The sequence below is a fragment of the Triturus cristatus genome, unplaced genomic scaffold (genome assembly GCF_964204655.1).
Source record: "Triturus cristatus unplaced genomic scaffold, aTriCri1.1 SCAFFOLD_292, whole genome shotgun sequence".
Lineage (NCBI taxonomy): Eukaryota > Metazoa > Chordata > Amphibia > Caudata > Salamandridae > Triturus > Triturus cristatus.
In genome coordinates this window covers 546,585-564,287 of record NW_028188527.1, presented here as the reverse complement: position 1 = coordinate 564,287, position 17,703 = coordinate 546,585, and positions in this window count along the sequence as shown.

Here is a 17,703-nt window from a genome sequence, read left to right as displayed (position 1 = left end):
GGAAGTGTGAACATAAAACACTTCACATACTCAGGAAAGAGTATTTAGCTGCTTTACAGTATCAGAATAAGGCCTGCAAGGCCTTGGGACTACTTCCAGCCTCCTGGCACCAGTTTTACTGATACTTGTGACATTTGCAGGTGTTAGGCTTCAAGGGGATGAAGTCGCACCTTCTACCCAGGGTCATGGAGCTCCACGCAGGGTAAGATTTCAGGCTTCGCCCCAGGCTGGAGGAGTGAAAATAAAACACATCACATACTCAGGAAAGTGTATTTAACTCCTTTACAGTATCAGAATAAGGCCTGCAAGGCCTTGGGCCTACATCCAGCCTCCTGGCACCAGTTTTACTGATACTTGTGACATTCGTAGTTGTTAGGCTTCAAGGGGATGAAGTCGCGCCTTCTAACCAGGGTCATGGAGCTCCGCGCAGGGTAAGATTTCAGGTTTCACCCCTGGCTGCAGGGGTGAAAACAAAACACTTCACAGACTCAGTAAAGTGTATTTAACTCCTTCACAGCATCAGAACAAGGCCTGCAAGGCCTTGGGTGTGTTTCCAGCCTCCAGGCACCAATTTACTGATACTTGTGACATTTGCAGGTGTTAGGCATCAAGGGGATGAAGTCGCACCTTCTACCCAGGGTTATGGAGCTCCGCGCAGGGTAAGATTTCAGGTTTCACCCCTGGCTGCAGGGGTGAAAACAAAACACTTCGCATACTCAGTAAAGTGCATTTCACTCCTTTACAGTATCAGAACAAGGCCTGCAAGGCCTTGGGCCTACTTCCAGCCTCCTGGCACCAATTTACTGATACTTGTGACATTTGCAGGGGTTAGGCTTCAAGGGGATGAAGCCGCACCTTCTACCCAGGGTTATGGAGCTCCGCGCAGAGTGAGATTTCAGGGTTTACCCCTGGATGGAAGTGTGAACATAAAACACTTCACATACTCAGGAAAGTGTATGTAGCTGCTTTACAGTATCAGAATAAGGCATGCAAGGCCTTGGGCCTACTTCCAGCCTCCTGGCACCAGTTTTACTGATACTTGTGACATTTGCAGGTGTTAGGCATCAAGGGGATGAAGTCGCACCTTCTACCCAGGGTCATGGAGCTCCGCGCAGGGTGAGATTTCAGGGTTCACCCCTGGCTGCAGGTGGGAAAATAAAACACTTCACATACTCAGGAAAGTGTATTTAGCTCCTTTACAGTATCAGAATGAGGCCTGCAAGGCCTTGGGCCTACTTCCAGACTCCTGGCACCAGTTTTACTGATACTTGTGACATTTGCAGGGGTTAGGCTTCAAGGGGATGAAGTCGCACCTTCTACCCAGGGTTATGGAGCTCCGCGCAGGGTGAGATTTCAGGGTTTACCCCTGGATGGAAGTGTGAAAATAAAACACTTCACATACTCAGGAAAGTGTATTAGGTGCTTTACAGTATCAGAATAAGGCCTGCAAGGCCTTGGGCCTACTTCCAGCCTCCTGGCACCAGTTTACTGATACTTGTGACATTTGCAGGGGTTAGGCTTCAAGGGGATGAAGTCGCACCTTCTACCCAGGGTTATGGAGCTCCGCGCAGGGTGAGATTTCAGGGTTTACCCCTGGATGGAAGTGTGAACATAAAACACTTCACATACTCAGGAAAGTGTATGTAGCTGCTTTACAGTATCAGAATAAGGCATGCAAGGCCTTGGGCCTACTTCCAGCCTCCTGGCACCAGTTTTACTGATACTTGTGACATTTGCAGGTGTTAGGCATCAAGGGGATGAAGTCGCACCTTCTACCCAGGGTCATGGAGCTCCGCGCAGGGTGAGATTTCAGGGTTCACCCCTGGCTGCAGGTGGGAAAATAAAACACTTCACATACTCAGGAAAGTGTATTTAGCTCCTTTACAGTATCAGAATGAGGCCTGCAAGGCCTTGGGCCTACTTCCAGACTCCTGGCACCAGTTTTACTGATACTTGTGACATTTGCAGGTGTTAGGCTTCAAGGGGATGAAGTCGCACCTTCTACCCAGGTTTATGGAGCTCCGCGCAGGGTAAGATTTCAGGTTTCACCCCCGGCTGCAGGTGTGAAAACAAAACACTTCACAGACTCAGTAAAGTGTATTTAACTCCTTCACAGCATCAAAACAAGGCCTGCAAGGTCTTGGGTGTGTTTCCAGCCTCCAGGCACCAATTTACTGATACTTGTGACATTTGCAGGTGTGAGGCATCATGGGGATGAAGTCGCACCTTCTACCCAGGGTTATGGAGCTCCGCGCAGGGTGAGATTTCAGGGTTCACCCCTGGATGGAAGTGTGAACATAAAACACTTCACATACTCAGGAAAGAGTATTTAGCTGCTTTACAGTATCAGAATAAGGCCTGCAAGGCCTTGGGACTACTTCCAGCCTCCTGGCACCAGTTTTACTGATACTTGTGACATTTGCAGGTGTTAGGCTTCAAGGGGATGAAGTCGCACCTTCTACCCAGGGTCATGGAGCTCCACGCAGGGTAAGATTTCAGGCTTCGCCCCAGGCTGGAGGAGTGAAAATAAAACACATCACATACTCAGGAAAGTGTATTTAACTCCTTTACAGTATCAGAATAAGGCCTGCAAGGCCTTGGGCCTACTTCCAGCCTCCTGGCACCAATTTACTGATACTTGTGACATTTGCAGGTGTTAGGCATCAAGGGGATGAAGTCGCACCTTCTACCCAGGGTTATGGAGCTCCGCGCAGGGTAAGATTTCAGGTTTCACCCCTGGCTGCAGGGGTGAAAACAAAACACTTCGCATACTCAGTAAAGTGCATTTCACTCCTTTACAGTATCAGAACAAGGCCTGCAAGGCCTTGGGCCTACTTCCAGCCTCCTGGCACCAATTTACTGATACTTGTGACATTTGCAGGGGTTAGGCTTCAAGGGGATGAAGCCGCACCTTCTACCCAGGGTTATGGAGCTCCGCGCAGAGTGAGATTTCAGGGTTTACCCCTGGATGGAAGTGTGAACATAAAACACTTCACATACTCAGGAAAGTGTATGTAGCTGCTTTACAGTATCAGAATAAGGCCTGCAAGGCCTTGGGACTACTTCCAGCCTCCTGGCACCAGTTTTACTGATACTTGTGACATTTGCAGGTGTTAGGCATCAAGGGGATGAAGTCGCACCTTCTACCCAGGGTCATGGAGCTCCGCGCAGGGTGAGATTTCAGGGTTCACCCCTGGCTGCAGGTGGGAAAATAAAACACTTCACATACTCAGGAAAGTGTATTTAGCTCCTTTACAGTATCAGAATGAGGCCTGCAAGGCCTTGGGCCTACTTCCAGACTCCTGGCACCAGTTTTACTGATACTTGTGACATTTGCAGGTGTTAGGCTTCAAGGGGATGAAGTAGCACCTTCTACCCAGGGTCATGGAGCTCCGCGCAGGGTAAGATTTCAGGTTTCACCCCTGGCTGCAGGGGTGAAAACAAAACACTTCACAGACTCAGTAAAGTGTATTTAACTCTTTCACAGCATCAGAACAAGGCCTGCAAGGCCTTGGGTGTGTTTCCAGCCTCCAGGCACCAATTTACTGATACTTGTGACATTTGCAGGTGTTAGGCATCAAGGGGATGAAGTCGCACCTTCTACCCAGGGTTATGGAGCTCCGCGCAGGGTAAGATTTCAGGGTTTACCCCTGGATGGAAGTGTGAAAATAAAACACTTCACATACTCAGGAAAGTGTATTAGGTGCTTTACAGTATCAGAATAAGGCCTGCAAGGCCTTGGGCCTACTTCCAGCCTCCTGGCACCAGTTTACTGATACTTGTGACATTTGCAGGGGTTAGGCTTCAAGGGGATGAAGTCGCACCTTCTACCCAGGGTTATGGAGCTCCGCGCAGGGTGAGATTTCAGGGTTTACCCCCGGATGGAAGTGTGAAAATAAAACACTTCACATACTCAGGAAAGTGTATTTAGCTGCTTTACAGTATCAGAATAAGGCCTGCAAGGTCTTGGGTGTGTTTCCAGCCTCCAGGCACCAATTTACTGATACTTGTGACATTTGCAGGTGTGAGGCATCATGGGGATGAAGTCGCACCTTCTACCCAGGGTTATGGAGCTCCGCGCAGGGTGAGATTTCAGGGTTCACCCCTGGATGGAAGTGTGAACATAAAACACTTCACATACTCGGGAAAGAGTATTTAGCTGCTTTACAGTATCAGAATAAGGCCTGCAAGGCCTTGGGACTACTTCCAGCCTCCTGGCACCAGTTTTACTGATACTTGTGACATTTGCAGGTGTTAGGCTTCAAGGGGATGAAGTCGCACCTTCTACCCAGGGTCATGGAGCTCCACGCAGGGTAAGATTTCAGGCTTCGCCCCAGGCTGGAGGAGTGAAAATAAAACACATCACATACTCAGGAAAGTGTATTTAACTCCTTTACAGTATCAGAATAAGGCCTGCAAGGCCTTGGGCCTACATCCAGCCTCCTGGCACCAGTTTTACTGATACTTGTGACATTTGTAGTTGTTAGGCTTCAAGGGGATGAAGTCGCGCCTTCTACCCAGGGTCATGGAGCTCCGCGCAGGGTAAGATTTCAGGTTTCACCCCTGGCTGCAGGGGTGAAAACAAAACACTTCACAGACTCAGTAAAGTGTATTTAACTCCTTCACAGCATCAGAACAAGGCCTGCAAGGTCTTGGGTGTGTTTCCAGCCTCCAGGCACCAATTTACTGATACTTGTGACATTTGCAGGTGTGAGGCATCATGGGGATGAAGTCGCACCTTCTACCCAGGGTTATGGAGCTCCGCGCAGGGTGAGATTTCAGGGTTCACCCCTGGATGGAAGTGTGAACATAAAACACTTCACATACTCAGGAAAGAGTATTTAGCTGCTTTACAGTATCAGAATAAGGCCTGCAAGGCCTTGGGACTACTTCCAGCCTCCTGGCACCAGTTTTACTGATACTTGTGACATTTGCAGGTGTTAGGCTTCAAGGGGATGAAGTCGCACCTTCTACCCAGGGTCATGGAGCTCCACGCAGGGTAAGATTTCAGGCTTCGCCCCAGGCTGGAGGAGTGAAAAGAAAACACATCACATACTCAGGAAAGTGTATTTAACTCCTTTACAGTATCAGAATAAGGCCTGCAAGGCCTTGGGCCTACATCCAGCCTCCTGGCACCAGTTTTACTGATACTTGTGACATTTGTAGTTGTTAGGCTTCAAGGGGATGAAGTCGCGCCTTCTACCCAGGGTCATGGAGCTCCGCGCAGGGTAAGATTTCAGGTTTCACCCCTGGCTGCAGGGGTGAAAACAAAACACTTCACAGACTCAGTAAAGTGTATTTAACTCCTTCACAGCATCAGAACAAGGCCTGCAAGGTCTTGGGTGTGTTTCCAGCCTCCAGGCACCAATTTACTGATACTTGTGACATTTGCAGGTGTTAGGCATCAAGGGGATGAAGTCGCACCTTCTACCCAGGGTTATGGAGCTCCGCGCAGGGTAAGATTTCAGGTTTCACCCCTGGCTGCAGGGGTGAAAACAAAACACTTCACATACTCAGTAAAGTGCATTTCACTCCTTTACAGTATCAGAACAAGGCCTGCAAGGCCTTGGGCCTACTTCCAGCCTCCTGGCACCAATTTACTGATACTTGTGACATTTGCAGGGTTAGGCTTCAAGGGGATGAAGTCGCACCTTCTATCCAGGGTTATGGAACTCCGCGCAGGGTGAGATTTCAGGGTTCACCCCTGGATGGAAGTGTGAACATAAAACACTTCACATACTCAGGAAAGAGTATTTAGCTGCTTTACAGTATCAGAATAAGGCCTGCAAGGCCTTGGGACTACTTCCAGCCTCCTGGCACCAGTTTTACTGATACTTGTGACATTTGCAGGGGTTAGGCTTCAAGGGGATGAAGTCGCACCTTCTACCCAGGGTTATGGAGCTCCGCGCAGGGTGAGATTTCAGGGTTTACCCCTGGATGGAAGTGTGAACATAAAACACTTCACATACTCAGGAAAGTGTATTTAGCTCCTTTACAGTATCAGAATGAGGCCTGCAAGGCCTTGGGCCTACTTCCAGACTCCTGGCACCCGTTTTACTGATACTTGTGACATTTGCAGGTGTTAGGCTTCAAGGGGATGAAGTCGCACCTTCTACCCAGGTTTATGGAGCTCCGCGCAGGGTAAGATTTCAGGTTTCACCCCCGGCTGCAGGTGTGAAAACAAAACACTTCACAGACTCAGTAAAGTGTATTTAACTCCTTCACAGCATCAAAACAAGGCCTGCAAGGTCTTGGGTAAGGGTGGGCGTAGTGGGCGTAGTGGGGCTACGTGAAGCAGCACGTAGTGTGCCCAAATCTACGCACACTACGCGCTTCGCGTAGCCCCACTACGTGCCACCCACCTCCCACCCGCCATTCTTTTAAATATTATAAGCAATGAAAAATAAAGTAAAAGTAAGTCGACTTACCCGTAAGCGCGGCGTCTCCGGGGCTCCCTCTTTCAGTTTCTAATTTCTTCTGGCAAATGCGCATGCGCGGACGCCCGCGCATGCGCATTTCTCGCGAGAAATGCGCATGCGCGGGTGTCCGCGCATGCGCATTTGCCAGAAGAAATTAGAAACTGAAAGAGGGAGCCCCGGAGACGCCGCGCTTACGGGTAAGTCGACTTACTTTACTTTATTTTTCATTGCTCATATATTTAAAAGAAGGGCGGGCGGGAGGTGGGTGGCGGGTGGCAAGCAGCTACGCTTCGCCCTCGGCGTGTGCGTAGCGCTGCCCTGCTTCGCCTACTTCGGAAAGTGCGAAGCAGGCAGCGCTACGTACACTACGTGGGCGAAGCGTAGTGCTACGCCCGGGGTTAGTCTTGGGTGTGTTTCCAGCCTCCAGGCACCAATTTACTGATACTTGTGACATTTGCAGGTGTGAGGCATCATGGGGATGAAGTCGCACCTGCTACCCAGGGTTATGGAGCTCCGCGCAGGGTGAGATTTCAGGGTTTACCCCTGGATGGAAGTGTGAACATAAAACACTTCACATACTCAGGAAAGTGTATTTAGCTGCTTTACAGTATCAGAATAAGGCCTGCAAGGCCTTGGGACTACTTCCAGCCTCCTGGCACCAGTTTTACTGATACTTGTGACATTTGCAGGGGTTAGGCTTCAAGGGGATGAAGTCGCACCTTCTACCCAGGGTTATGGAGCTCCGCGCAGGGTGAGATTTCAGGGTTTACCCCTGGATGGAAGTGTGAACATAAAACACTTCACATACTCAGGAAAGTGTATTTAGCTCCTTTACAGTATCAGAATGAGGCCTGCAAGGCCTTGGGCCTACTTCCAGACTCCTGGCACCCGTTTTACTGATACTTGTGACATTTGCAGGTGTTAGGCTTCAAGGGGATGAAGTCGCACCTTCTACCCAGGTTTATGGAGCTCCGCGCAGGGTAAGATTTCAGGTTTCACCCCCGGCTGCAGGTGTGAAAACAAAACACTTCACAGACTCAGTAAAGTGTATTTAACTCCTTCACAGCATCAAAACAAGGCCTGCAAGGTCTTGGGTAAGGGTGGGCGTAGTGGGCGTAGTGGGGCTACGTGAAGCAGCACGTAGTGTGCCCAAATCTACGCACACTACGCGCTTCGCGTAGCCCCACTACGTGCCACCCACCTCCCACCCGCCATTCTTTTAAATATTATAAGCAATGAAAAATAAAGTAAAAGTAAGTCGACTTACCCGTAAGCGCGGCGTCTCCGGGGCTCCCTCTTTCAGTTTCTAATTTCTTCTGGCAAATGCGCATGCGCGGACGCCCGCGCATGCGCATTTCTCGCGAGAAATGCGCATGCGCGGGTGTCCGCGCATGCGCATTTGCCAGAAGAAATTAGAAACTGAAAGAGGGAGCCCCGGAGACGCCGCGCTTACGGGTAAGTCGACTTACTTTACTTTATTTTTCATTGCTCATATATTTAAAAGAAGGGCGGGCGGGAGGTGGGTGGCGGGTGGCAAGCAGCTACGCTTCGCCCTCGGCGTGTGCGTAGCGCTGCCCTGCTTCGCCTACTTCGGAAAGTGCGAAGCAGGCAGCGCTACGTACACTACGTGGGCGAAGCGTAGTGCTACGCCCGGGGTTAGTCTTGGGTGTGTTTCCAGCCTCCAGGCACCAATTTACTGATACTTGTGACATTTGCAGGTGTGAGGCATCATGGGGATGAAGTCGCACCTGCTACCCAGGGTTATGGAGCTCCGCGCAGGGTGAGATTTCAGGGTTTACCCCTGGATGGAAGTGTGAACATAAAACACTTCACATACTCAGGAAAGTGTATTTAGCTGCTTTACAGTATCAGAATAAGGCCTGCAAGTCCGTGGGCCTCTTTTCAGCCTCCTGGCACCAGTTGTACTGAAACTTGTGACATTTTGCAGGTGTTAGGCATCAAGGGGATGAAGTCGCACCTTCTACCCAGGGTTATGGAGCTCCGCGCAGGGTAAGATTACAGGTTTCACCCTTGGCTGCAGGGGTGAAAACAAAACACTTCACAGACTCAGGAAAGTGTATTTAACTCCTTCACAGCATCAGAACAAGGCCTGCAAGGTCTTGGGTGTGTTTCCAGCCTCCAGGCACCAATTTACTGATACTTGTGACATTTTAAGGTGTTAAGCTGTGAGGGGATGAAGTCGCACCTTCTACCCAGGGTTATGGAGCTCCGCGCAGGGTAAGGTTTCATGTTTCACCCCTGGCTGCAGGTGTGAAAACAAAACACTTCACAGACTCAGTAAAGTGTATTTAACTCCTTCACAGCATCAGAACAAGGCCTGCAAGGTCTTGGGTGTGTTTCCAGCCTCCAGGCACCAATTTACTGATACTTGTGACATTTTAAGGTGTTAAGCTGTGAGGGGATGAAGTCGCACCTTCTACCCAGGGTTATGGAGCTCCGCGCAGGGTAAGGTTTCATGTTTCACCCCTGGCTGCAGGTGTGAAAACAAAACACTTCACAGACTCAGTAAAGTGTATTTAACTCCTTCACAGCATCAGAACAAGGCCTGCAAGGTCTTGGGTGTGTTTCCAGCCTCCAGGTACCAATTTACTGATACTTGTGACATTTGCAGGTGTTAGGCATCAAGGGGATGAAGTCGCACCTTCTACCCAGGGTTATGGAGCTCCGCGCAGGGTAAGATTACAGGTTTCACCCCTGGCTGCAGGGGTGAAAACAAAACACTTCACAGACTCAGGAAAGTGTATTTAACTCCTTCACAGCATCAGAACAAGGCCTGCAAGGTCTTGGGTGTGTTTCCAGCCTCAAGGCACCAATTTACTGATACTTGTGACATTTTAAGGTGTTAAGCTTCAAGGGGATGAAGTCGCACCTTCTACCCAGGGTTATGGAGCTCCTCGCAGGGTAAGATTTCAGGTTTCACCCCTGGCTGCAGGGGTGAAAACAAAACACTTCACAGACTCAGTAAAGTGTATTTAACTCCTTCACAGCATCAGAACAAGGCCTGCAAGGTCTTGGGTGTGTTTCCAGACTCCAGGCACCAATTTACTGATACTTGTGACATTTGCAGGTGTTAGGCATCAAGGGGATGAAGTCGCACCTTCTACCCAGGGTTATGGAGCTCCGCGCAGGGTAAGATTTCCGGTTTCACCCCTGACTGCAGGGGTGAAAACAAAACACTTCGCATACTCAGTAAAGTGCATTTCACTCCTTTACAGTATCAGAACAAGGCCTGCAAGGCCTTGGGCCTACTTCCAGCCTCCTGGCACCAATTTACTGATACTTGTGACATTTGCAGGGGTTAGGCTTCAAGGGGATGAAGTCGCACCTTCTACCCAGGGTTATGGAGCTCCGCGCAGGGTGAGATTTCAGGGTTTACCCCTGGATGGAAGTGTGAACATAAAACACTTCACATACTCAGGAAAGTGTATGTAGCTGCTTTACAGTATCAGAATAAGGCATGCAAGGCCTTGGGCCTACTTCCAGCCTCCTGGCACCAGTTTTACTGATACTTGTGACATTTGCAGGTGTTAGGCATCAAGGGGATGAAGGCGCACCTTCTACCCAGGGTCATGGAGCTCCGCGCAGGGTGAGATTTCAGGGTTCACCCCTGGCTGCAGGTGGGAAAATAAAACACTTCACATACTCAGGAAAGTGTATTTAGCTCCTTTACAGTATCAGAATGAGGCCTGCAAGGCCTTGGGCCTACTTCCAGACTCCTGGCACCAGTTTTACTGATACTTGTGACATTTGCAGGTGTTAGGCTTCAAGGGGATGAAGTCGCACCTTCTACCCAGGTTTATGGAGCTCCGCGCAGGGTAAGATTTCAGGTTTCACCCCCGGCTGCAGGTGTGAAAACAAAACACTTCACAGACTCAGTAAAGTGTATTTAACTCCTTCACAGCATCAGAACAAGGCCTGCAAGGTCTTGGGTGTGTTTCCAGCCTCCAGGCACCAATTTACTGATACTTGTGACATTTGCAGGTGTGAGGCATCATGGGGATGAAGTCGCACCTTCTACCCAGGGTTATGGAGCTCCGCGCAGGGTAAGATTTCAGGTTTCACCCCTGGCTGCAGGGGTGAAAACAAAACACTTCACAGACTCAGTAAAGTGTATTTAACTCCTTCACAGCATCAGAACAAGGCCTGCAAGGTCTTGGGTGTGTTTCCAGACTCCAGGCACCAATTTACTGATACTTGTGACATTTGCAGGTGTTAGGCATCAAGGGGATGAAGTCGCACCTTCTACCCAGGGTTATGGAGCTCCGCGCAGGGTAAGATTTCCGGTTTCACCCCTGGCTGCAGGGGTGAAAACAAAACACTTCGCATACTCAGTAAAGTGCATTTCACTCCTTTACAGTATCAGAACAAGGCCTGCAAGGCCTTGGGCCTACTTCCAGCCTCCTGGCACCAATTTACTGATACTTGTGACATTTGCAGGGGTTAGGCTTCAAGGGGATGAAGTCGCACCTTCTACCCAGGGTTATGGAGCTCCGCGCAGGGTGAGATTTCAGGGTTTACCCCTGGATGGAAGTGTGAACATAAAACACTTCACATACTCAGGAAAGTGTATGTAGCTGCTTTACAGTATCAGAATAAGGCATGCAAGGCCTTGGGCCTACTTCCAGCCTCCTGGCACCAGTTTTACTGATACTTGTGACATTTGCAGGTGTTAGGCATCAAGGGGATGAAGGCGCACCTTCTACCCAGGGTCATGGAGCTCCGCGCAGGGTGAGATTTCAGGGTTCACCCCTGGCTGCAGGTAGGAAAATAAAACACTTCACATACTCAGTAAAGTCTATTTAACCCTTAACAGTATCAGAACAAGGCCTGCAAGGCCTTGGGCCTACTTCCAGCCTCCTGGCACCAGTTTTACTGATACTTGTGACATTTAAAGGTGTTAGGCTTCAAGGGGATGAAGTCGCACCTTCTACCCAGGGTTATGGAGCTCCGCGCAGGGTAAGATTTCAGGTTTCACCCCTGGCTGCAGGGGTGAAAACAAAACACTTCACAGACTCAGTAAAGTGTATTTAACTCCTTCACAGCATCAGAACAAGGCCTGCAAGGCCTTGGGTGTGTTTCCAGCCTCCAGGCACCAATTTACTGATACTTGTGACATTTGCAGGGGTTAGGCTTCAAGGGGATGAAGCCGCACCTTCTACCCAGGGTTATGGAGCTCCGCGCAGGGTGAGATTTCAGGGTTTACCCCCGGATGGAAGTGTGAAAATAAAACACTTCACATACTCAGGAAAGTGTATTTAGCTGCTTTACAGTATCAGAATAAGGCCTGCAAGGTCTTGGGTGTGTTTCCAGCCTCCAGGCACCAATTTACTGATACTTGTGACATTTGCAGGTGTGAGGCATCATGGGGATGAAGTCGCACCTTCTACCCAGGGTTATGGAGCTCCGCGCAGGGTGAGATTTCAGGGTTCACCCCTGGATGGAAGTGTGAACATAAAACACTTCACATACTCAGGAAAGAGTATTTAGCTGCTTTACAGTATCAGAATAAGGCCTGCAAGGCCTTGGGACTACTTCCAGCCTCCTGGCACCAGTTTTACTGATACTTGTGACATTTGCAGGTGTTAGGCTTCAAGGGGATGAAGTCGCACCTTCTACCCAGGGTCATGGAGCTCCACGCAGGGTAAGATTTCAGGCTTCGCCCCAGGCTGGAGGAGTGAAAATAAAACACATCACATACTCAGGAAAGTGTATTTAACTCCTTTACAGTATCAGAATAAGGCCTGCAAGGCCTTGGGCCTACATCCAGCCTCCTGGCACCAGTTTTACTGATACTTGTGACATTCGTAGTTGTTAGGCTTCAAGGGGATGAAGTCGCGCCTTCTAACCAGGGTCATGGAGCTCCGCGCAGGGTAAGATTTCAGGTTTCACCCCTGGCTGCAGGGGTGAAAACAAAACACTTCACAGACTCAGTAAAGTGTATTTAACTCCTTCACAGCATCAGAACAAGGCCTGCAAGGCCTTGGGTGTGTTTCCAGCCTCCAGGCACCAATTTACTGATACTTGTGACATTTGCAGGTGTTAGGCATCAAGGGGATGAAGTCGCACCTTCTACCCAGGGTTATGGAGCTCCGCGCAGGGTAAGATTTCAGGTTTCACCCCTGGCTGCAGGGGTGAAAACAAAACACTTCGCATACTCAGTAAAGTGCATTTCACTCCTTTACAGTATCAGAACAAGGCCTGCAAGGCCTTGGGCCTACTTCCAGCCTCCTGGCACCAATTTACTGATACTTGTGACATTTGCAGGGGTTAGGCTTCAAGGGGATGAAGCCGCACCTTCTACCCAGGGTTATGGAGCTCCGCGCAGAGTGAGATTTCAGGGTTTACCCCTGGATGGAAGTGTGAACATAAAACACTTCACATACTCAGGAAAGTGTATGTAGCTGCTTTACAGTATCAGAATAAGGCATGCAAGGCCTTGGGCCTACTTCCAGCCTCCTGGCACCAGTTTTACTGATACTTGTGACATTTGCAGGTGTTAGGCATCAAGGGGATGAAGTCGCACCTTCTACCCAGGGTCATGGAGCTCCGCGCAGGGTGAGATTTCAGGGTTCACCCCTGGCTGCAGGTGGGAAAATAAAACACTTCACATACTCAGGAAAGTGTATTTAGCTCCTTTACAGTATCAGAATGAGGCCTGCAAGGCCTTGGGCCTACTTCCAGACTCCTGGCACCAGTTTTACTGATACTTGTGACATTTGCAGGGGTTAGGCTTCAAGGGGATGAAGTCGCACCTTCTACCCAGGGTTATGGAGCTCCGCGCAGGGTGAGATTTCAGGGTTTACCCCTGGATGGAAGTGTGAAAATAAAACACTTCACATACTCAGGAAAGTGTATTAGGTGCTTTACAGTATCAGAATAAGGCCTGCAAGGCCTTGGGCCTACTTCCAGCCTCCTGGCACCAGTTTACTGATACTTGTGACATTTGCAGGGGTTAGGCTTCAAGGGGATGAAGTCGCACCTTCTACCCAGGGTTATGGAGCTCCGCGCAGGGTGAGATTTCAGGGTTTACCCCTGGATGGAAGTGTGAACATAAAACACTTCACATACTCAGGAAAGTGTATGTAGCTGCTTTACAGTATCAGAATAAGGCATGCAAGGCCTTGGGCCTACTTCCAGCCTCCTGGCACCAGTTTTACTGATACTTGTGACATTTGCAGGTGTTAGGCATCAAGGGGATGAAGTCGCACCTTCTACCCAGGGTCATGGAGCTCCGCGCAGGGTGAGATTTCAGGGTTCACCCCTGGCTGCAGGTGGGAAAATAAAACACTTCACATACTCAGGAAAGTGTATTTAGCTCCTTTACAGTATCAGAATGAGGCCTGCAAGGCCTTGGGCCTACTTCCAGACTCCTGGCACCAGTTTTACTGATACTTGTGACATTTGCAGGTGTTAGGCTTCAAGGGGATGAAGTCGCACCTTCTACCCAGGTTTATGGAGCTCCGCGCAGGGTAAGATTTCAGGTTTCACCCCCGGCTGCAGGTGTGAAAACAAAACACTTCACAGACTCAGTAAAGTGTATTTAACTCCTTCACAGCATCAAAACAAGGCCTGCAAGGTCTTGGGTGTGTTTCCAGCCTCCAGGCACCAATTTACTGATACTTGTGACATTTGAAGGTGTGAGGCATCATGGGGATGAAGTCGCACCTTCTACCCAGGGTTATGGAGCTCCGCGCAGGGTGAGATTTCAGGGTTCACCCCTGGATGGAAGTGTGAACATAAAACACTTCACATACTCAGGAAAGAGTATTTAGCTGCTTTACAGTATCAGAATAAGGCCTGCAAGGCCTTGGGACTACTTCCAGCCTCCTGGCACCAGTTTTACTGATACTTGTGACATTTGCAGGTGTTAGGCTTCAAGGGGATGAAGTCGCACCTTCTACCCAGGGTCATGGAGCTCCACGCAGGGTAAGATTTCAGGCTTCGCCCCAGGCTGGAGGAGTGAAAATAAAACACATCACATACTCAGGAAAGTGTATTTAACTCCTTTACAGTATCAGAATAAGGCCTGCAAGGCCTTGGGCCTACATCCAGCCTCCTGGCACCAGTTTTACTGATACTTGTGACATTTGTAGTTGTTAGGCTTCAAGGGGATGAAGTCGCGCCTTCTACCCAGGGTCATGGAGCTCCGCGCAGGGTAAGATTTCAGGTTTCACCCCTGGCTGCAGGGGTGAAAACAAAACACTTCACAGACTCAGTAAAGTGTATTTAACTCCTTCACAGCATCAGAACAAGGCCTGCAAGGCCTTGGGTGTGTTTCCAGCCTCCAGGCACCAATTTACTGATACTTGTGACATTTGCAGGTGTTAGGCATCAAGGGGATGAAGTCGCACCTTCTACCCAGGGTTATGGAGCTCCGCGCAGGGTAAGATTTCAGGTTTCACCCCTGGCTGCAGGGGTGAAAACAAAACACTTCGCATACTCAGTAAAGTGCATTTCACTCCTTTACAGTATCAGAACAAGGCCTGCAAGGCCTTGGGCCTACTTCCAGCCTCCTGGCACCAATTTACTGATACTTGTGACATTTGCAGGGGTTAGGCTTCAAGGGGATGAAGCCGCACCTTCTACCCAGGGTTATGGAGCTCCGCGCAGAGTGAGATTTCAGGGTTTACCCCAGGCTGGAGGAGTGAAAATAAAACACTTCACATACTCAGGAAAGTGTATTTATCTCCTTTACAGTATCAGAATAAGGCCTGCAAGTCCTTGGGCCTACTTCGAGCCTCCTGGCACCAGTTTTACTGATACTTGTGACATTTGCAGGTGTTAGGCTTCAAGGGGATGAAGTTGCACCTTCTACCCAGGGTCATGGAGCTCCGCGCAGGGTGAGATTTCAGGGTTCACCCCAGGCTTGAGGTGTGACAATAAAACACTTCACATACTCCGGAAAGTGTAATTAACTCCTTTACCGTATCAGAATAAGGCCTGCAAGGCCTTGGGCCTACTTCCAGCCTCCAGGCACCAGTATTACTGATACTTTGTGACATTTTAAGGTGTTAAGCTTCAAGGGGATGAAGTCACACCTTGTACCCAGTGTCATGGAGCTCCGCGCAGGGTAAGATTTCAGGCTTCACCCCAGGCTGGAGGAGTGAAAATAAAACACTTCACATACTCAGGAAAGTGTATTTAACTCCTTTACAGTATCAGAATAAGGCCTGCAAGGCCTTGGGCCTACTTCCAGCCTCCAGGCACCAGTATTACTGATACTTTGTGACATTTTAAGGTGTTAGGCTTCAAGGGGATGAAGTCGCACCTTGTACCCAGGGTCATGGAGCTCCGCGCAGGGTACGATTTCAGGTTTGGAGGTGTGAACTCCGTTACAGTATCAGAACAAGACCTGCATGGCCTTGGGTGTGTTTCTAGCCTCCAGGCACCAGTTTTACTGATACTTTGTGACCTTTGGAGGAGATAAGCTTCAAGGGGACGTAGTTGCACCTTCTACCCAGGGTTATGGAGCTATGCGCAGGGTGAGATTTCAGGGTTCACCCCTGGCTGGAGGTGTGACTATGTGGATTGTTTTGTTTTCACACCTCCAGCCAGGGGTGAACCCTGAAATCTCACCCTGCGCGGAGCTCCATAACCCTGGGTAGAAGGTGCGACTTCATCCCCTTGAAGCTGTAAACCTCCAAATGTCACAAATATTACTAAAACATGTACCTGGAAGCTAGGGATGGGCCGGAGATCCTGAAGGCTAAGATCTGATACTGTGAATGGTGTTCATGTGCGTTCTGGACTTTGTGAAGTGTTTTGTTTTCTTCCCCTACCTCCATCCAAATTAGCAGCAGGCCTCGATCAGGCTACAGTGCGCAGAATATGATTTCTGGTCTCAGGTCTCCCTCGTGACATACCATTGGATTCAGGAGTGGTCCCCACTCCAGCGATAGGGCTCAGTAGAACAGTGGTAGTCACAGGCCTCACTCTGTACTGTACTATTCAGTTCCGCAGTGGGCCTCCCCGGTCATAGGCTCAGCGTCTGACATACAGTAACTCACTCTGTCTACAGATGTCACCTCAGAGGTACACCTAGCTCCAGCTGTAAAAATCAGCTCAGCAGAGTGCCTCCATGCCGGTACTGGGGTCACCATTTCAGGTGCATTCACACCCTCTGCTCTCACTTGGGGTGTCTTAAAACATGTAGGCCTAACTCGGCCGCCTTCCTTCATTGTGTCACTGTGTATTTATTGTATTGAGTCTGCACCCGCCTCCTCTGGCTCGGCGCTCGGCAGTGAATGCTCTCTGCCTGCATGTGAAGCTGCCAGCACACGGCCGCCTGGTGATGCGTGCGAGGCTGGAGCCAGGGCCGTGCCCCGCTGCTTGTAAGCCCCGAGCCGAGGGTGCCACAGCCGAGGGTGCAGGCGCGCGGGGAGGGCCCCCTGGCCCCCGTGCCAGGGGCTCCCTGGCATTGTTTCCACCCCGCGCTCGGCCGGCGGAGCCCTGTGTTACTTCGGCCCGTTCCAGAACGCGCTCCCCGCGGCCCCCGCAGCCCCACTGTGACGCCACAGGGCCCGCTCCCTGCAGGAGCCCCCTCCCTCCCGCGGGCCGCCGCTCCCGGCCGCAGGAGTCGAGAGAGGACCGGGGAAAAGGGGTCCGGAGCCCGGGATTTCAGGCATGGAGGCGCCCGCCGTCGGGGGAGCGCCGAGTCTCCCCGCGGATCACAAGCCAGGGATGAGGGGTGGATCCGAAACGGGGGCAGGCCCGGGAGAGGGCCGAAGCTGGGCTCCTGGTCATGTATGCGTGGAAGCGCGTGTTTAACTGATTGTGTTTTAAAACGTGGATAATCCGAAGGTAGGAAACACAAAAGTCAGCTGGGAGCAAAGAGCCGAGTGTGCCTCGCACAGCCCTGTCTGCTCGGGACCAATCAGAGGCCGGCTCCTCCCTGTATATATTCACGGGGCTCGGGTTTGGGAGGGACATTTCTGTTCAGTGACAGCGCCCGCGCCGAGACTCGCATTACAATGGCCGAAACCGCTCCAGCCGCCGCGGCGCCTCCCGCTGAGGTCGCCCCCAAGAAAAAGCAGCAGAAGAAGACAGCGGGGGCCTCCAAGGCCAAGAAGCCTTCCGGCCCCAGCGTGGCCGATCTGATCCTGAAGGTGGTGACCGCCTCTGCCGAGAGGAAGGGAGTCTCCCTGTCGGCCATGAAGAAGGGGCTGGTCGCCGAGGGCTACGATGTGGACAAGAACAAGAGCCGGGTCAAGGCCTCCCTCAAGAGCCTGGTCAGCAAAGGCGCCCTGGCCCAGCTGAAGGGCAC